Source organism: Pseudorasbora parva, chromosome 7, assembly GCF_024679245.1.
Source record: "Pseudorasbora parva isolate DD20220531a chromosome 7, ASM2467924v1, whole genome shotgun sequence".
Classification (NCBI taxonomy): domain Eukaryota; kingdom Metazoa; phylum Chordata; class Actinopteri; order Cypriniformes; family Gobionidae; genus Pseudorasbora; species Pseudorasbora parva.
This window is the reverse complement of record NC_090178.1, coordinates 28,782,978-28,804,894: the sequence shown is the minus strand read 5'-3', so window position 1 is coordinate 28,804,894 and position 21,917 is coordinate 28,782,978. Positions and strand designations below refer to the sequence as shown.

Below are 21,917 nucleotides of genomic sequence, written 5' to 3'. Positions count from 1 at the left end.
ACCTGTGAAACATTCTAAACTGTGCATGTTTCATAGCAGTCGTGTCAAAGATTGAAAGTCCACGACAGGCTTTTTGTCATGTTAACAACATTCCCATTGACCTTTAATAATGACCATGTCAAACAAAGAGTCACGGCGCTTGCACAGCAGAGGGCAGATGAGGCCAATAATGTGACCATTTCCGATTTACATTTACATTTATTTTCTTGGCTCTTCTACTAAGCGATTTGCAAGAGGCTGTGTGTGTTGCATCGGTGCAAACCGCAGCATGTTTTTGTGTTGTCTGTGCAGTGGAGTGCTGGGTTGCACATGAGTGTAAGTGTCATTATGCTATATGCCATGTGAGCACATGTGCTCCCTATCACCAATTTTATTATGTATGTCTGTGTGCAAGCATGTGTGTGTGGTCGCTCTGTGCATCTGTGCCTGAAATTACATGTTAGTGGGTAAAGCCAAGTGTCCTCTTGCAAGTGTGTGTGTGTTGTGTGTGTGTGCATATGTGTGTGTGTTGAGGCGGGCACAGGAGGAAGCTGACAGCTGTGAGAGTGTATCAGTGTCCATGAAGATTGTGTTGATGTGCACAGTGTGTATCCGGCTTCTTTTCTGGCACCCGGTGTGTGTGAGGACTGGCCAGATGTGGTGTGAAAGCATGTGTGTGTGTGACTGATTAAGAGAGTGTAATTTGATGTGTGTCCTTATTTCCATTCCAAGTGGTCGATGCGGATATGTAGTCGAAACTTCACAAACAACTTGGTCCGTTTTAAGAGTACAGGTTATTTCCTGAGAGTATTTGTCTACACTGAAAAAAACTAAACAGATGTGTAATTTATTTAAAGTGCATTTTTGTATTGGTCTATTTGAAAATCATGATTTTTGGTTTAGGTTAGTTTGTGTAAGCAAAAAACACGTTTTGTTATTTATTGTCCATTCAGAATGACTTTTGAGCAGCAACCTTTTTATTTTGGGTATATTATTTATGCCCCACTTTCCAAAATGGGCATTGTGTGGAAAGGGGTTAAAGATCCCCTGTGTTGAAAATCAAGCTTTTAATTTTGTTTATATGTCTATCTGGTGTCTTTAAAATGTTTTAAGACAAACCATGTGTACATTTATCAATGTCAATGCCATTGCTGAGTAGTGTTGTCACGATATACCAAAATTATGATTTTGATACGATACCAGACTAAAATACCTCGATACCTAAACTGAATCAATACCACGGCAAAAAAAACAGTAAAAGTAATTGAATATTATGACAACTTACTTGTTTTATCTTCTTTTTTCTTTTCTTTTGTTCTTTTTAAACTAAAAACTCACTTGGCCAGCATGTTCCTACCCTGCTTTTTGACCATTCTCTCCTCTTTCTATAAAAAATAAAATAATATAATGATAATAATAACTACATGCCAGTGTGAACATCCTTACAGAGATCTTATTTCATGATACGAATAATTACATTTTTCAAATGTAATTTTATATTTACACTATAGATATTTAATTTAATTTTATCTTTGTTTTTTAAAAAATAAGCAAAAATGTAAATTACAAACAATATGACAAAAACAGTGCTTCATTTTCAGCTACAATAGGTCTATTTAACAATAGTATTCAAGAAAGAAATTAAATGATCAAATGTTTAAAAAAACAACAACAACTGCATAGTCACAGAATATTTGATCCGGCCCTTTAAGACCTGCACGGACCCAATACACTGTAACACATCTAAAACTTTTTCGCTAAAGACATACTCGACTGTGTTTACCCGAATACTTGTCAGGATGTGCATTTTTTACATATTTTTGACCATTCAAACCCAATAATCTGGGAAAATGATGTCGTGATCACATGCTGTCTGAGGCCCCATTTACACTGCATGGTTCAAGTGACCCAATTCCGATTTTTTCCTCTCATGTGGCACAGATCGGATATGACATGTGAACATGTAAGCAGGAAAAAAATGCATGAATTCCGATATCCTCAGATCGGATTCAGGCTTCACTCATATGTGGTAATAAATCCGATATGATTCGGATGCGTGCATTAGCGTCTGCCATGTAAGCGGTCAAATCGGATATTCCCCAGTAAATGCGAGTCGTACGTTATTGAAAAAAGGACGGAGGCGAATGACGTCAACTCAGGTGGACACAAACTGCGATTGGGTTTTGCCAAGTCTGCGGTTTTCATGAGGAAATTGGGCTACTTTAACACAGTTTTGAGTTGCAATTGGGCGGGTTTTGTTGTGAAAACCTGGCAACCCCGTCAAGCGTTCTCCTCTTTTTCTCCGCCTTAAGAGAGAAATGTTTTGCCGACCTTGTGTGGAACAGTGCAGACAGCAAAACATTGACCAATCATTTTGTCTGCGTCCATTGCATATCGCGCTGTTTTACTTCCTTTCACCGGTTAAGAACGTCTTGGGCTGTTTTGCCAGTGTACAGTGTAAATGCAAATATCGGATATGGGTCGCTGTTGAAATGATGATGTCTAAAAAATCGGATATAGTCACCAAATTCGGAATTGTGCATCAAGACCTGCAGTGTAAATGCAGCCTAAGTGAAAGGCATTTGCGTGTACTTTAGGTCAGAGCCTGGTGTTGTGCCGAATTTCAACCCCCTGCTAAATTATTACCCCCCTCATTGAAGTCACTACCTGATTGCCTAATCCTAACCCCTCCCCCACAACTAACCCTAAACCTAGCAATACTAGGGGGGGTAATAATTTGGCGGGGGGCGGAATTCGGCACAACACCGGCAGTGCGAGCATGTCCCACGCCATGCTTTATTTTCTCGTGCATGTTTCTGTTGACTGCTCTGCTTCCACTGTTTAGTAAATGTAAGGAGTGGAAGCAGAGCTCTGCACACACGTCTTGACTCCTGCTCTCACACATCAACGCAAATTAAGAAATACTGCTCTAATTAGAGTGCTGTCATTCTTAAAGTACCAGTACTAATACCAAATCTTACCATTTTTAATAGCAGGGTATCATGATACTTTTCTAGTACCGGTATATCGTGCAGCACTATTGCTGAGTATTTTCTCCTTAACTGCAATAAACCATAGACAGTCTCAAATACGGCACGCGGCTTGAAACCAATGTTCTCTATGTCACAAATATGCTGTAACCAAACACATCAATGTGCGGGTGGGCTTTAGCATATTATTAACTATGCTGTGACACAGGGGAGTCTCAAGGAAGTCAGGTTATATTTTTCTGCTGATATGAAAAATCAGGTACATTTAGCAATATAGAGGGTGAATAATATAAGATGTGTATTATGGTGAACTATGCCTTTCTCCGCTGACGAAGGATTTCGATTTTTATCAAAAATCAAGGCAGCTGTCTGACTCTGAGATGGTGAACGAGAGCATGGTTTGTGTAACATTAGCAACACATTAGGGTGCTTTCACATCTCTAGTTCGGTTCATTTGGTCTGAACCAAGGGCAAACAATTATACATTGTAGCATTTTTCAGCTTTTTTGGTTCCTTTTCACACCACACTGAACCAAAACACAGGCACGTGACAACATCCACATCACTCATTGGCCATGGCGTATTTCCTAAACTGCTTTTCGATTGGTCAGAATTTGCGTTTGGAAAAATTCAAGCGGAGGCATGCATTAATTATTCTTAACTGACATGCTCATCTTCCCGAAAATATTTCCAACGATCTATCAGGTAATAATGTCATGCACACAATGTCAGCGCAGCTAACTACGGCAGCTGGTTTAGTCCAAAAATGATCAGTACTTTTGCGGTTGGTTCTGTTCGAGGTCGGATCACGTTCTCACCACAAACGAACCGCTCCAGAGTTTGTTTGAAAGCGTACCGAGACCACCTCTTCAAGGAGGTCTCGGTACGCTTGTTTGGTCCGCTTTTGGTCCGCACCCGAGTGTGATTTCTGCTTTCACACCTGACCAAACGAACTCTAGTACGATTCAGCCGAACTAAATGAGGCAGGTGTGAAAGCACCCTTAGTTGTTTGATAACGTAGTCAAGCAAAAGGCTAATCATGTTAATTACGTTATGTGTCCGATGTTGTAAAGATATTGTAAACATATATACATAAAACACATTACCATGTTATTATTTATGCATTTTAGAGTTTATTACAGCCATTTTAAGGCATGGAGAAATTTTCTTAGAAAAAAAATGTTATAATATTTTATTTTGATGATCAAAGATGAGTTTTAAGGGATAAAATTGAGTACAGGGGGCATTAAATAGTGTAATGTGTAGAACATGTATACTGACTAGCTTTACTGACTCCAGAAATTATGCAGTTATTGAGGATTTTATACATTTGTCTATTTTTCTTTTTTTAGTACATAAAAATATGATATATACATTAAAAAAGACATTACAATAAAAATTACAACAATATGAACAAAAATCATATGTAATTTAGCTTTAGTTTTTTCTTTATGGTGAAATTAAGTTGAGGAAAAAGTTAAAAAACTTATTTCTATTTCTAATATTGAATCAAAATGTAATACTTTTTGTTTTGTTTTTTAAAGTTGGTTTAAATTTTTTTTTTTTTCAGTGCACGCATTGTGCTACTGTGGGTATGTGTATGTTGAGCGTTATTATGCAGCTGTTGTCAGCGAAGTTCCCTCCTCACAGCGGTGTGTGTCTGAGAGGTGTAAGGAGGGATGCTGTAAGACTGCTGGCTTTCAGCTCTAGCTCTCCTCCTCCTTCATCTCCTCTCATCAGCACCTCCCACTCATCCTGTGCCACTCCACTGGCTCCCAATCCATTCTCTCCCCACCGCACTGAACAGATAGGAGCACTACATTCACTTTGGCTCATGTAGAACTGTAACCGCCTTTCATTTTTGGATGCTCATCAGATGCTTCATTAGGTTTTTTGAAAGAATTTAGGTTTTCATTCTTGATTTGCCAAAAATGTAAAACAATACGCTTGTTTGGGCTACTCACTGAATAAAACCACATAGCGAAACGTGACAATCAACCCAAGACAAAAAAAACTAAACTAACCCCCCCCCCCCCCCCCAAAAAAAAAAAACCATGCATCTATATATATATATATATATATTTTGTTTTTATACAAAAAACAATGTATATAGATATATTAGACAATGTGTATTCTAGTCATTGCAATTGCATTTCTAATGAGTAGTATTTTAGGTAATTTAAAGATACAGACAAAAAAAAAGAAGAAAAAAAGTGTGTTGTGTCGATGACCCGACTGTTAAGATATCAGTGCATCTAAATCTGTGTGTTTTTGCTGGATAATGGTCTTTTTGCACTGTAGCGCTCAGCGAAGAGGCCACTCTCTCTGATGGATTGCATCTCCTGGCTTGCTTATTTCCCCCGCTCGCAGGAAGTCTCTTTCTCCAGGGCAATTTCCACTTTAAATCTCAATCATATTCAAATGTTAGAGTGGCACAACACAGGGCAACTGTTTTTTGTTGTTTTTTTATTTATTTATTTTTATTAAACCCCCCAACCAAGTTGATGATGTTTTTCAGGTTTTTTTTAAATTAAACAATTGTGCTCTTTACAAAATGTGCAATTTAATCTAGGCAACCAATGAATAGCTAATGCTCATGGTAGGTAGTTAATTATCTGTGCATAGAGGCAGGAGGAGGCCATTCCTGGTCATTTATAATTAAATTTTAGTTAAGAGTTCGTTTGAGCGCTTCGTATCTTTGGAGGAGCTTTGATTCAACAGCTGAAGCTTGACTTACACGCATCATTTACCGCTGTTGTTCAGTGCTAACAATCTTTTAAAGCTGCAATAAATTAGCTTCTCTAGTTAAATCCATCTGTACAAGGGAAAAGGAAATTCAGCGACCAATACTTGTTGAAGAAATCCATATCCAGCCTTGAGGTGCTCAGATTCTTTGTGGGTTATACAGAAGCTAGGATCTTCTGAGGACTGGTGGTGTTATAGAGGGTGAAGTCGGATCTTAGGGCAGACGCTGCCCAAGGGCTCATAGATTTTGGATGGTTTATGATCCAAGTTGACTCACGGCATTTCCCTCTGTGTGTCCTTAGAACGTCTCTAATCCTTAAAACACTTCATTGTGCTTGACAGAAAGGCAGGATGCAGGATCTCAGTGGGACCTGGAAGCTTAAGGGATGTGCTTGTTTAGCCAACTCTAGGCAGGGCATCATGTAGAGACCGCCACAGAGGTTTGTGGCGCTGAACTCCTACTCGAGGGTCCTCGGAGCCAGCTGCCGGCTGGAAGCAGTTTCCAGGAGCCCATTTATCAATGCAGAGCCTCTGAATAGCAGCCAAATATTCAACCTAGGCTCAATGGAAAAATGTGTCTCTACCCACATTTTTGCAAAACTCCAAAAACTTACCTATGCATGCAATTCACTGCAGTTTCCAGCTGTAATGATCACTAGTGGCAGCAGCTTTTATTCCTTTTCAAACAAATTATGATTACATGGGCAGATTATAAATGAATTAGGACTTGTTTCCACGCAGCTCCTCACACAATACCATTTTATGACCTCAAAACACTTTTACCATACTGCATGATTTGTAAAATACATTTTGACATTTCCATTGTGTACCACATGTCCAATAAACACATCTAGTAAACACATAACCAAGTGTCAAAATAAAAGAGCTCAAAGACTTGTGAAAGCAAGCTAAAATGGTATGGTTGCTTAAGCAAAGGCCTTTTTTCCCCTCTCTTCCTGCTCACACTGTCTGAGTAGGTCTAGGTCTAAGGTAGGGTTTAGGTGGTACATTATTTTTTAATGCGATAGAGCATAGCCCTTTAGTGCCACTATCCGGTCATTTTTTCCAATAGTTTTCACTGTAAATTGAAAGAATCATGCATATTAAAGCTAAATTTACTCACTCAAGAGCTGTGAGTATTTTCTCTTTACCTTTTGTTGTTTAATTCACATTAAAGGGCTTGAATTGAGAAATCAACTTTCGCTTGAGCTTTATAAACATTCATGGTAATATAATAATATCCTGTAAGTTGTTAGTCAAAGAATTTTAAAGACACCAGACCCAGAAAACGATCGTATTTGCATCTTGAACTCATCGACTGACGAAACACAGCCTCTACAGAATAATAAGCACGTGTAATTCAGTAGCCCCGCCCACCAACTCATGGAGCCGTTCGGATTGCGCTAGCCAGCAGCAGTAAACATCCCGAAGAATATAGCTAGATATTGCGCTATTCCTGGTTGTGGAAGAACCCAGTCGCTGCATAAGCTTCCGTCGGATCCTAATATTAGGAATGTGTGGTTGAACTTTATTTTTAATGAAGTTCCAGCTCACGTGGGGAAGACATGGTGTTCACTTAATTTCACTGTGGAATCGTTTGTAAACAAATCTCAGGTCGAGCTGGATTTGCAGACATTTGATATTAAAACACAATGCTGTTTATTCTATATTGGATCCGACAGGAGGAATGGTGCAACACACTTATGTGAGTAAAACGTGTTTTTTATATGTAATAGGATTTCATTGTTATAGATTGTTTTGCTTATGTGTACGTGTCTAACAGAATATAGCTTTAACGCGCTTGACTCAGGGCCAGGGCTTGCAAAGCCCAATGGCTACGTGTTTTCCAGATAGGCTTCCAAAACGTAAGCCCGTCGGCAGGCAGATGAATTTCATAATATTTCATTCTTGTTCTGCTATTCTCTCTCGCTTGACTTGACATTAGAAGGGCGCATGCGCGCACGTGTGTGTGCGCGGTTCGCGCTTATATCGAACGATCGTGTGGGCTATGTAACTAAAATAATAGTTCAAGCAATTAAAGCATTTACTTTGAAGTCTCCAGTGCGGCACAGCCATCAATACCCAGCGTTTTGAAGAGAGCCTCAAAACCAGTGTAGAAAATAGCTAATTACTTATTAGTTATGATGTTTTTGAATGTAAAAACCACACAAACATCATTATTTGACCTCAGACAACAGTATACATTTAAAAAAAAAAGCCAGTTCATGACACCTTTAATGGCTTACTTGTCAGCAGGTTTATTAGACGTAGCAAGATCGAATGCAGATCTAATATCATTCTCCTATTTCTCCCAACTATTTATGTCCATTTAAGATATAAACTGTGTTTAAGTGATTCCTCTCCAAGCTGGTCATTTTGACATTGGCTATTTGTTGTGTAGTTGATGGTTTAGATGCGTACACAAAGCCTACAACAGTGGTCTGCAACTGGCAGCCCGCGGGCCAAAATGGGCCCGCCAGCGATAATATCTGGCCCACGCCCGCAGCCAGATTTTTTTGATAGCGACTGGTTCTGAAATATATCTGTCATAATAGTGTCTTCTTCTTCTTTCGGCTGTTCCTCCATCTAGTCCTATCCTCTGTATCCTCTTCTCTCAAACCAACTACCTTCATGTCCTCCTTCACTACATCCATTAACCTCCTCTTTGGTCTTCCTCTTGACCTCCTGCCTGGCAGCTCTAACCTCAGCATCCTTTTACCAATATTTTCACTCTCCCTCCTCTGAACATGTCCAAGCCATCTCAAAGTTGGAGGCCAGGAAGTCTCCAAAACATCTCACATGTGCTGTCCCGCTGATGTACTCATTCCTGATCCTATCCATCCTCGTCACTCCCAAAGAGAATCTCAACATCTTCAGCTCGGCTACCTCTAGCTCTTCCACCTGTCTTTTCCTCAGTGCAACTGTCTCCAAACCATACAACATCACTGGTCTCACTACTGTCCTGTACACCTTTTCTTTCATTCTTGCTGGTACTCTTTTATCACACAACAGACCTGACACTTTTCTCCACCCATTCCAACCTGCCTGCACATGCTTCTTCACCTCTTTTCCACACTACCCCATTGCTCCGGACTGTTGACCCTAAGTACTTAAAATCCAGCACATTCTTTACCTCTTCTCCCTGTTACCTCACTGTTCCACTTGGTTCTCTCTCATTCACACACATGTATTCTGTCTTGCTACAACTAACCTTCATTCCTCTTCTCTCCAGAGCAAACCTCCACTCTCTAGACTTTCCTCCACCTGCTCCCTGCTCTCACTACAGATCACAATGTCATCCGTAATCATCATAGTCCATGGAGATTCCTTTCTGACCTCATCTGTCAGCCTGTCCATCACCACCACAAACAAGAAGGGGCTCAGAGCCGATCCTTGATGCAGTCCCACCTTCACCGTGAAGTCCTCTGTCCCACCTACGGCACACCTTACCACTGTCCTACTGCTCTCATACATATCCTGCACCACTCTAACATACGTCTCTGCCACTCCAGACCTCCTCATACAATACCACAGCTCCTCTCTTGGTACTCTGTCATATGCTTTCTCTAAATCTACAAAGACACAATGCAGCTCTTTCTGACCCTCTCTGTACTTCTCCATTAACATTCTCAAATCGAATAATGCATCTATAGTGCTCTTTCTTGGCATGAAACCAAACTGCTGCTCACAAATGTTCCACTTCTCCCCTTAGCCTTGCTTTCACTACTCTTTCCCACAACTTCATTGTATGCCTCATCAGCTTAAAACCTCTGTAGTTTCCACAACTCTGCACATCTCCCTTGTTCTTAAAAATCGACACCAAAACACTTCCTCAGGCATCCTCTCACTCTTTAAAACCTTGTTGAACAACCTAGTTAAAAACTCTACTGCCATCTCTCCTAGACACTTCCATACCTCCTCTGGTATGTCATCAGTACCAACTGCCTTTCCTCTCTTCATCCTCTTCAAAGCTCTCCTAACTTAACCCTTGCTAATACGTTCTACTTCCTGGTCAACAATATTTGCCTCTACAACTCTTCTCTCCCTGTCATTTTACTCATTCATCAGTTCCTCAAAGTACTCCTTCCATCTTTCCCTCACCCTCCTGTCACCTGTCAAAACATTTCCATCTCTGTCTTTAATCTCTCTAACCTGCTGCACATCCTTTCCATCTCTATCCCTCTGCCTCGCCAACCGATTCCTGTCTACTTTCCTCCGTTCTCTCACTGTCCCACTTCTTCCTAGCTAACCTCTACCGCTGGATACTCTCCTGGACTTCCTCATTCCACCACCTTTTTTTCTTTTCTTCTTTCCTCCTTCCAGATGACACACCTAGCACCTTTCTACCTGTCTCCCTGATCACTTTGGCTGTAGTAGTCCAGTCATCTGGAAGCCCTTCTTGACCACCTTAAGCTTGTCTCAAATCCTCCCTGAAAACCACACAGCACTTTTCCTTTTCCAACTTCCACCACTTTGTCTTCTGCTCTGCCTTTACTCTCTTCATCTTCCTCACTGCCAGAGTCATCTTACACACCACTATCCTATGCTGTCTAGCTACACTATCACCTACCACTACTTTACAATCGCTAATTTCCATCAGATTACAGCGTCTACATAAGATATAGTCCCCTTGTGTGCTCCTGCCACCACTCTTATATGTCACCCTGTGTTCCTTCCTCTTCTGAAAATACGTGTTCACCATCTCCATACTTTTAGCAAAGTCTACCAACCTCTGTTCTTCTGGGTTCCTTTCCTGAAGACCAAACCTGCCCATCACTTCCTCGTCCCCTCTATTCCCTTCCCCGACATGTCCATAGTCGTTCTCACTATTCCTTTCCCCTCTCACCTCTGGGAACAATCTGCATCACTTCCTCCAACTTGCTCCAGAATTTCTTTCAGTCTTTCTCATCTTGCTTACAACCAACTGGTCTGCACGTAACGCAAGTTTACCTCCAGCACACAAACAATTAAACAATGCAGTTTAGTAAGTGATGGTGCCAAGGAATAATTCTTAGTGTAACAGTAGTCTACGTCAAATAATTATTAGAAGTTACGCTCCATTGTGTAACAAGCTAATTTAAATATGTTTATTATTCACAATATGGAAAGAGGAAATAAAACACAATTTGTTAAGAGCATGACTAAAACATGCCATTAATTTGGCTTAGGGGTGGGCGATATCTCGATATTTAAAATATATCGAGATATTTTTTCTACTCGATATGGATTTGGACATATCGTATATATCGATATATTGTTTATATTTAATTCTGATTCCGCCACTTTGCTTGTTTGCCTTCTCTGTGCTGTGCTCGCTCCCGCTCGCGCGCCTCCCGCCTCTTGCTTTTGTTCCCCCTCCCCTCGCGTGTCGTCTCATTGAACACGGCTGCTTCCTCAACCAGGTGAGGATTAGTTATCATGTTGACAAGCGCGCGCGTTATTCGGGACTCAGTTTAGAGACCATGTTTTCCTTCTAACACAACTGCTTGCTAAAATTCATAAAGAAATATTAATGTTCATCATAGTTCAAAGCGCAAGTTTCACCCACAGTCAGGTGATTGACACTATTGGTGCGAGACGCTGTCGCAATCATGTCAGTTGTATGATTTGTGTCTAACTGATCGCATGGTTTTCGGTTAAAATGTCAAAATGATCACAAATCATTTGAAAACATTTATAAAGTATTGCAATATCATTACTATTATTATTTTGTCAGCTTTATCACGGGATTATGATGAATAGGTCTATTCATGTTTTAACCAAAAGGGAAAAACGCGACATCCCGGGTGTCCTGAGACACAGTGCTCTTCTGTCAGTTGTACTGTATCATATTATCATATAGCCTACCTTCTGACATTCATATTTCCTTCTGTAACTGGAAAAGAAGTGAAACTCAGCTCATGTGTAGCCTACATGATGAGTTTGAATTTTGTCAAACTCATGACAAACATCACTGTTTGAACTTTGATACAAAATCAGTTTATTTATATCTCAGTCATGCCCCCATCTTTCTGCAAAATGCTTACTGTTTACTTTAAGTGTAAAAAAGGGAGTCTTTGATTCATCTTTTGAAAGCATGAAATAAATGAAAAGAAGGAAATATTATTTATTTTCTTTTACAGTTAAATTATTATTATTTATGTAATCAGGGAGTTTTTTTTAATGTTGCAAAAGCAATTTGTTCCTACATGAACTGACTACCTCTTTGCACTTCAATAATAAAAAAAAGAATTTGTGGTATTTGGCATATTTGTTTTTGCTGTAGTTTTTAGGGGGTTATTTTTCCTGTAAAGATATCGAGATATATATCGTATATCGAGATATAGCAAAATATATCGAGATATATTTTTTGCTCCATATCGCCCAGCCCTAATTTGGCTTACTCAAGTCCTCTTTTGTTTTTGAAAGTTATTTTTATCCATTCCACTTCGACCGCACGTTTATTTTAGCAAGGCGGTCTTTGATGCAAAGTGGTGAATGAAGAATGGAATGAAGAAGGAATCTTTTTTTCCGACCCCTGGCCTACAGTATAGTGTGCACGTTGGTCCGTTTCGCAGTGCGTGCACACATAAGCCGCCTTAAAGTTGGGAACATCTTCTCTTGCATAGATTATCGTGCATTTAATAGCTCTTTTTATTATCAAATACGTCCCGCAATTTATCAAGAGTGGAGACCAATCGCAGATTGTGCTAAATCCCTTGTTAAGTTTGGGTTTAGGGAGAAATGGCAGCGCACAGCAGTGAAGGGGAGGAAGTTACGCTCATCGGAAAGCGGCTAGTTTTTAATAGTTTTACCTCATATCTTGTTTTTATAATCCTTGGAAGAAAAATTCAAAGTAAAATTAGATTAATATCAAACCTAAAGAGTAACCAGACTACATTTTTTTTTAGTTCTCTTGGCTATCGTCACTCATCAAGCAGGGACTGTTGTGTTGTGCGCGCCATAGCTCAGCTTGAGAAAGCTCTCTTTTTTTGAGTTGGGAATAGAAAAAGAGCATGTGAGCTAACCAGAGCGCTATGATTTAATATTCCGCTCTATGCCAGCGCGTTTCACTCAATCACTCATGGCCAAAACTAATGCTCCACTCATGCTCACCCGTAAAACAGCGTTTGCTCAGATACCGCTCCGACAAGAAATTTCTCTGTACTTTACTATACATGTTGTAGCTATTAAACAAAACATTTAGTTTTATATTTGTTTAAAAATTATAGTTATGTTTTATTTAATTTATGTTAATTATGAAAAGAGAACAGCAAGAGTAAGATAGATTAGATTTCATCATAAGATGTGCAAAATATCGGGAGACATAGAGTGGGTTAGACATGATTTTGACCTTCAAAACAGGTGACTTTGCTGACCACAGAGTGTTAAGTTTTGTTTTTAAGAAAGCCTTTCTTTAAACTTTAAAATTATATCTTAATTTCAATCAATGTGTTAACAACCAATTGCCTGGATTTAATGAATAAGAAGAAAATGCAGCAGACAATATAATCATGACAAGGAGGTGCGATGCTATCCCTTGGATTTTTTTCTGACAACAGCAGAAACAACTTAAAATGCTCTGTGATCAAAATGCTTTTGGTCATATATACATATATACATATCATTATATCATTCAAAACTAAAGTGTGTCTACTACCTTTTTTTTTCTTTTTTTTTTTTTGGTAAACTCACAACAGCAAGAACATTTTTAGGAAAAAACAGGATACACTTTCTGCTGTCTCGGTCTCCGGAAACTGTAGCTGTAGCAAGGCTGTTTGCCTCACAGATATGAGAAATATCTATAGAAAGCTTTTAAATGAACCAATTCAAAACGAAAATAAATATACTACTCTCCACTTATGTAAGCCACATCAGTCGTGCATTTCTCAATAGGCGAGTCCACCACTGCGGAGATGGCGAGTCAGCATCATCAACAGCCTACACTGACACAGAAAACACTAGTTTATTAATAAACAATTAAAATGTATCCTTGCTATTTTTGACACATTCATAATCATTATTTTTGTCGGTTCTTTTTGGCAAGCTTTATGCATGCACTTGAGTGCACAATAGACTGTACGTAAAATGCTCATTATGGTTTAGATTTCGCTCTAGTATTTAAATGAATATATGTGCGATTAGTAGTGTTGTAGTCAAGACCACCTAAACCGAGACCAAAACCAGCGTCTGCCAAGACTAAGACCAGACCAAGCCGAAGGCAGGGCGAGAGCGAGTTAAGACCAAGGCCAGACCAGCACTCAGGGCCGGCCCGTGGCAGAGGCGGAGTAGGCAAATGCTAGAGGCGCCACTCATCTATAGGGGCGCCAAAATTAGTGCTTTTTTTTCAAACTACTTTTTATTAATATTAATTCAAAATATTACCCAAAAAAATCCCCAGACTCTTCCCAGACCACCGCATCAACCTCCTCCTGCCCAGCGAGTGCTTTAGTGTGTCCGATATTGAACGCGCGATCAGTTTAACGTTGGGAATTTGTTGTCGTATCGCCTCTCACGCATCTAACAGACAGGAATGCTTTCGCTTTTAATGTGCTTGTTTGTTCGCTTGGAAAGTTGCCTAATAATTTATGACGGATGGCCAATGTGTCAAAAAGACCGAAGCCCTCTGATGCAGGAGGAATATAAAGGAATAAGGAGATAAAGACAGAGGTAAAGTGATGAAATTAATGAACAGTTTATCTAAATACATTATCTAAATATGAATGTTTGCTAATTAATTCTAGTTATTTTTATCTTAAACTTTATGTAAGCAACTGTTCTGGATGATCAGAATCTGTAAAAAATTCATGTCAATTGTTTATAAACATATATATATTTTTTAATAGTCTAATGTTTTTACTCAGTTGTGCAATTGTAAGGGGATATATGGCGTTTGTAAAATTTATTTTCTGAAATTAGTAATTATATTTATATACAGGTTTATATAAAATAGCTAAAAAAATAAAATAAAATGCACACTAAATATAAAAATTTCTTAAAAAGTTTCATTCATGGTGAAAACATGAGCATGCATAGTTTAGTGGAGGATATACACACATTTTTGTATATATACATGTGTGTGTGTGTCCTTGTTTATATTACATTGTGGGGACCAAATGTCCCCATAAGGATAGTAATAGCTGATAGTAGTCACTTTTCAACCAGCTCATTGAAAAGTGAGCCGGTCCCCACTTTTCAAAATGCTTATAAATCATACAGGATACGTTTTTTTTGAGAAAAATGCAGAATGTTTCCTGTGATGGGTAGGTTTAGGGGTAGTGTAGGGGGATAGAAAATACGGTTTGTACGGTATAAAAACCATTACGTCTATGGAGAGTCCCCACAAAGATGAAGTGAACCAGACGTGTGTGTGTTTGTGTGTGTGTGTGTGTGTGTGTTTTTTATTTTTATTTTAAAAATTATAAAAACACAACCAACATATAAAAACCTTGATACAAGGGGCACCAAGTAAAATCTTGCCTAGGGCAGCAAATTGGTCAGGGCCGACCCTGCCAGCACTCCTTAAATTCATCTAAAAGATTCATATCTACTATTTGAGAAATTACTTATATTTAGTTAATACAGTGCCTTGTGAAAGTATTCGGCCCCCTTGAACTTTGCGACCTTTTGCCACATTTCAGGCTTCAAACATAAAGATATAAAACTGTGAATGGTCCTGTATTTGGCTCCATCCATCTTCCCATCAATTTTAACCATCTTCCCTGTCCCTGCTGAAGAAAAGCAGGCCCAAACCATGATGCTGCCACCACCATGTTTGACAGTGGAGATGGTGTGTTCAGGGTGATGAGCTGTGTGGCTTTTAAGCCAAACATAACGTTTTGCATTGTTGCCAAAAAGTTCAATTTTGGTTTCATCTGACCAGAGCGCACCTTCTTCCACATGTTTGGTGTAGGGCTGCACGTTTTCAAGTTTTTCATTAACCGTTAACCGAGGCCCTTAGCGGTAAATACTCGGTTAACCATAGTGTGCGTCAGGGTTATTTTTAGCTTATTAATTTGACGACCACCATTTCCGTAGTGAACGCGCCTATAGAGAGAAATGCACATCATAGATTACACAATCAGAGAGTAGCCTATTTCTTTTCGTTTTAAATTGTGAAAAGACATTTCAAGTTTCTTAAGATCTATTTCATGTCTGCGAGGCGTACGCTGAGTTTCGTTAAATTAGGATGAGATGCGCTCCAGTTCACGAGCAATGCGAGTGGCCGCCTGCACGATTAGAGCATGTAACGTTAGTAAAATATGCAGCCGAGAATGATTCACACAGACTCAGCGTTTGACTCGCGCGGCTGATGAGCCTCTCCCGGCAGAGAGTTCAAGCATCTGTGGACTCGTCCCTTCAGCTCTGGCCATCTTGCTTTCAGTCCGTGATCAGCTTTTTTGTTTTCTTCATTACAATTAAAGTAACGTCTGCTTTTCTCTAGTCATTCACAAGTTTCTCACTTCAAACGTTCTTTCTTCTGATCCGTTATGCACAGCGCGCGCGGCTCGCGCTCTGCTTCTGCCCTAATGCGACTTTTAGTCCAGTGCGACGTATGTTATTTTCCTCTTCATGACGCATATTTTGACTGATGCGACTCATACTCCGGAGCAACTTATAGCCTGAAAAATGCGGTAAGCACTGCATTGCAATACTTGCATTTCGCCCCGTCACTCTCATTTTTAAAGTGCTCCCACGCTTTCTTTGCCCGCTTAGAAAGCTGGTCATGACTTCTTCTTGTGGATACTACCCTAACCCTATGGATACTACAAATGTCTGGGAGCGCTCTGGCGGTCTATAGGGGTGCAAACATATATTACAACTAAATTCAAGGCACGTCATTGACGCCACTTAACCGAGCAAAATGTTTCACTCGGTTACGCAATTTTTAACAGTTAATCGGTCAATCGGTTAACCATGGACACCCCTATTTTGGTGTGTCTCCCAGGTGGCTTGTGGCAAACTTTAAACGACACTTTTTATGGATATCTTTAAGAAATGGCTTTCTTCTTACCACTCTTCCATAAAGACCAGATTTGTGCAGTATACGACTGATTGTTGTCCTATGGACAGAGTCTCCCACCTCAGCCGTAGATCTCTGCAGTTCATCCAGAGTGATCATGGGCCTCTTGGCTGCATCTCTGATCAGTCTTCTCCTTGTATGAGCTGAAAGTTTAGAGGGACGGCCAGGTCTTGGTAGATTTGCAGTGGTCTGATACTCCTTCCATTTCAATATTATCGCTTGCACAGTGCTCCTTGGGATGTTTAAAACTTGGGAAATCTTTTTGTATCCAAATCCAACTTTAAACTTCTCCACAACAGTATCTCGGACCTGCCTGGTGTGTTCCTTGTTCTTCATGATGCTCTCTGCGCTTTAAACGGACCTCTGAGCCTATCACAGTGCAGGTGCATTGATACAGAGACTTGATTACTCACAGGTTGATTCTATTTCTATTTATCATTATCATTAGTCATTTAGGTCAACATTAGATCATTCAGAGATCCTCACTGAACTTCTGGAGAGAGTTTGCTGCACTTGAAAGTAAAGGGGCCGAATAATTTTGCACGCCCAATTTTTCAGTTTTTGATTTGTTTAAAAAGTTTGCAATATCCAATAAATTTCATTCCACTTCATGATTTTGTCCCACTTGTTGTTACTTCTTCACAAAAAAATCACAGTTTTATATCTTTATGTTTGAAGCCTGAAATGTGGCAAAAGGTCACAAAGTTCAACGGGGCCGAATACTTTCGCAAGGCACTGTATATGTAATTAGAATAATAAGACACTATAGCACTGTTACCAGTCTAACCACTGACAATAAAATTAATGGCACAGAAGTTTCATCTGAATTAGTACAATTACATCTTCAAAAATAATGTTAAGATTAATTTAACATTATAGCATTAACATTATTTAATATTCACAGAATCATTTATTCAACCGATTTGTTCAAAGCAGCTGATTCATTTAATAACGAAACAATGCCGAAATTAGTAAAGATACAGTTTAAAATTTGTCATTTAATATTAAATTCTTGTTTTTTGAGCTTTTGTATGAATCAATATCATTTGCTATCACGCTTATATTCATGCAAACAGCTCTCTGGCTCTTGTGATATGGCTTAATTATATTCTATGCTATATAAAAAAAACTACATATCAGAACTTTTTGGTAATTTATATACATGTTTGAGACAATGCTGCATTGCTTTTGAGATAAATCACATTACAGCAAAGTTATTGATTGCATTTTAAACAGTTTTACATCAAATCACATTAATGATGTTAAATCAGACAATGCACCAGCAATTTAGTTATTATCCTTGCAGTTGAGGTCTTAACTGGTCTTAAAATCCTGAGTCCTCTAGGTCTGAGACCGAGACAAGACCAAGACCTTCAAAAAATGGTCTTAAGACCGGTCTCAAGACCAAGACCGGTCTCGAGTACTACAACACTAGAGATTAGTTAACTAATGGCTTAAATAAACATCTACTCGATGACTAGAAAAAAACCTTAGTTCGGGGGAACCCTATTTATTTCACATATTTCCGAACCTGCCTGTCACAAATGTCATTGTGGGATGAGCAAGCGGACTGAGCGAGTGGAGCGGAATCTTCAGAAAGGCTCTCACCGCTCCGGAGAAAATATAACCACTCCGCTCGTGCTCCACTCTGCTTGAGGCAGATACATGGCATGATGTTGTTTGAGGGACTGTTTTTAAAAAATAGAGGGTAAGGAAGTCCTGTGATTTCTTTTTAAAAAAAGCAAGGTGAATTAGGAGAATCTTTCTTTTGTAAATGCAGTGAATGAATTGCAGGGGATCTATTTTTTGTAGAATAAATTGTGAAATTGTTCTTTCCTTATGGACGGGAAACTTGTTTTCTCAGCATGGATAAATTGGGCAAATTAATGTCTTTGGCTTAGCTTGTTATGCTAATTGAGGCCATGGGGGTTGTTTTTAGTGAATGGAAGTTATTAGGGTGCTGATTTATGAATGAGAGGATTCATAGGTGTTTCTTTGTTTTGTGAATGGGGACATAGGAGCTTGTTGAATTGAATCGTTTCAGCATAACCACGATGTGCATGTTTGAAGCAGAAGCACGGTGTGATCGGCTGGCACGCTACACAAGAACATAGTGTTCTTCAACCTTTAAAGCAGTTCAGGCCCTCTGAACAGAAGGCAGAAGGAGAGTGGGAAAATGTGAGTGAGTGAGTGTGAGAGAGAAAGTGAGCAAAAATGCTGCATAGAGGGCTGTGTGGAAAGGCCAGCTCACAAATTTCTCATTTCAGCTCTCAGGTTTTCCAGAATGAATTGAGAAAAATGATTCACACTGAGAGTTTTTTTCTATAATGTTGTTCTTGTTTATTTGTTCAGATGTGGCTGCTGTTTCAAACATCTCCGCTTCCTGCCTTCATCAGTGAAATAAATTACGAGATAATGAGAAAGAGGCTGCCATCGAGGACCTGCTATTTCTGACAGTGAATGTTGTGCTGGTTTAAAGTCACAATGAAGGAAAGTGGAATGGTTTTTATTTAAGACCATTATCAAGATTCGTAAGATTTCAGGACTCCAAAAAAGTCTTTGTCAACTGGCTGTTCTTTTTTCATCTATTTAGGTATTTAGTTTATTTGACGTAGACACAAATGCTATTCCAAAACCTACTCTGTCCGAAATTGCATTCTGAGTTGGTTCATTTAATGAAGAACTTTATGCATCTGTTCTATGTACTATGAATGTATGAAGTATGAATGAAATCCAGACCCGCCATGTTGGCTTGGCAACATGTGACCTATGGTTTTGCATTTGTGCCTTTCATGACTCTTTTCCTGTGACCTCAATGGGATTGTAAAATGTCCATCAAATGCGCACTCCAGAATTTTGTTGGAATTAGTAGGTAACCTGAGTACTTTACACCTGTTTTTTGAATACTATACAGTAGGGAATGGGGTTGTCAAACATACTGGTGCTACCGGTACCATTTGGTACTTTAAAAAAGTTGATGGTACCAGCATTTCTGCAGAACCGAGCACCAGATATGAACGCTTTCAGTCATATCTGTTGAGCACATAATAATAATAATTCATTACATTTATATAGCGCTTTTCTAGGCACCCAAAGCGCTTTACATAGAAGGGGGAATCTCCTCAACCACCACCAATGTGCAGCACCCACCTGGATGATATGACGGCAGCCATATTGCGCCAGAACGCTCACCACACACCAGCTGATTGGTGGAGAGGAGAAAGAGTGATGAAGCCAATCAGGATATGGGGATTATAAGGATGCCATGATTGACAGGGGCCAGTGGGCAAATTTGGCCAGGATGCCTGGGTTACACTCTTTCATTATAACCAATAAAAGGTTAGCTCGTTGTATAACAGTTTTATTGTTTTTTTTATTCTTAGGCCGTGTGTCCACCAAAGCGTTTTTTCATGCAGCTGGCTGCCGTTTTCAATTGTTTTCAATGGGAGCGCTACGTTTTTAGAACGCCTGGAGTGCAACAAGGTGCTGGGCGAGTATTTCACGCTCAAGCACTGAGCACTTAGCGTTTTTTACTGGTCGTCCGTATCATAACAAGCAGAGAGTCTCAACTGAAAAAAATGCTGCCTGCCAAAACGCTCTCAATCGCTCACAGCGAGGCGTTTTCAGCAGAGCGCCTAGCGTTTTCAGCTGGCTAAAAACGCTTTGGTGTACATGCGGCCTTACAGGAGTTTTTGTGAGAGTTTAGAATTCATTGAGCTTGCTCTCTAGAAATTGTCCGCCTAAATGATTATAAAGGGAAGACTCTTCTCTTGCTTGCTGTTTATTACCCATTCACAATCTGAATACAAGTTAAGTTTTTCATGCTGCTAAGTACAATGCAAAGTTTCTGGATTGACAATCGCATTTAAATAGGCCACTGATTCGAAAAATGTGATAATTGACAGTGACAATAAGGCTGTTGTTATAATTGCAATATTGTAATAATATTGTTAGCGTTGTCATCCTTGATGTTAACAAATATTAAGAACGATAACTAGCCTTATCTATTTGTGATAATCTATTTGTGGCCATCCTCACCAATGAACAATAACTGACTTTTTATTCTAAGCTTGCGCACTGTGGTTTCAAAGTCTGTACAACATGTAATTTAACATGATTTTTCGATGTTGTCGAAACTAGCGCTCACCTCCATTAATATTTCTAAGGATTTATTCTGAGGGTATGACCAATTGATTTACATACAGTATCCATTTTCTTTAAAGTATTAAAGAATTCTCTGAAAACCCATGCTGTGTGAACGGAAGCTCACTGGACAACTAGTTGTCTGTCACGACATACAGCGCGAGAGAGCAGCTCTGCCAAAGAGGTTTTGTTTGTAGTTTTGCTTTCGGTAACTTACGAGCTGTGTTTCATCTGAAGGTTTTAGATCAAGTCACTGCTCTCCACCACAGCGGCTCCCGTCAGTTTTGTGTTCTATGCACCACTCAAATGCGTTTCATGCAAGCGGCAACCTCCCACGGTGTCTTTTGTAGCCAATAAGGAAGTAACTTAGACTGCAATTCATCGACTGGCCATTAGGGACAGGCTCCAAAAGGGAGCAGAATCTCATTGAGCCCCATGTTAAAATGCCCAACTTTACAGCAGAAAAAAAAAACATGTTTACAGCCTGGTACAAATTGTGGGTTTTGTCTATACGGCTAATTTTGCCCTTCATGACAACTGTGAGGGGGGTGAATTTTTTATAACTCATTCTTTTACATTATATAAAGCCTTAAAGTTCTGCATAATTAAGGGCATGTCCACTTTGTTTGACAGGTGGATAGCCATTTATCCGCTGCCTGTTAAGCCTGGTTCAGACTGCACGATTTTCAAACTCGTCAGGTCACTGAGCTATCATTCCCGGTCTGAGGGTCCCTGTCCATCATTCAGTCACTGCTGTGTTCACACTGCATGACTGAACAAGAGGAAGAATCGCCGACAACTCTCTCCAGTGCGCAAACTACGTTTCCCAACTACACATGCGATTTGACAAGTAAAAAATGCGAGATCACACGTGCGTCAGACTGGAGTTCTTGCACAAAACTTGGAATTGTTATTAAAAATGATAAACTGCACAAAGTTTGCTTCAAATTTTATGTGCGCTGATTTGTGGAGAAAAAGAAAAAAGATTATGGCGGAAGAAATTGTTGGAGAGACAGAGGGAGCCAGGATTATGTTCTGCAAAGACAGTTTGAGGTAAA

General features: G+C 39.6%; 1 protein-coding gene across 6 annotated transcripts in view; it reads left to right on the top strand.

The window, feature by feature from the left end:
- Positions 1 to 21,917, top strand: part of LOC137083203 (glutamate receptor ionotropic, NMDA 2D) — a 175,493-nt gene that overhangs the window by 86,151 nt on the left and 67,425 nt on the right. Inside the window, exon 1 of one of the 6 annotated variants that reach the window (XM_067448974.1) lies at positions 20,038 to 20,055. The exons of the other annotated variants lie outside the window; for them this stretch is intronic. The gene's annotated coding sequence lies outside the window, so the exon portion shown is untranslated. Of the gene's footprint in view, positions 1 to 20,037; positions 20,056 to 21,917 lie in introns of those variants that run through there. 6 annotated transcript variants of the gene reach the window in all.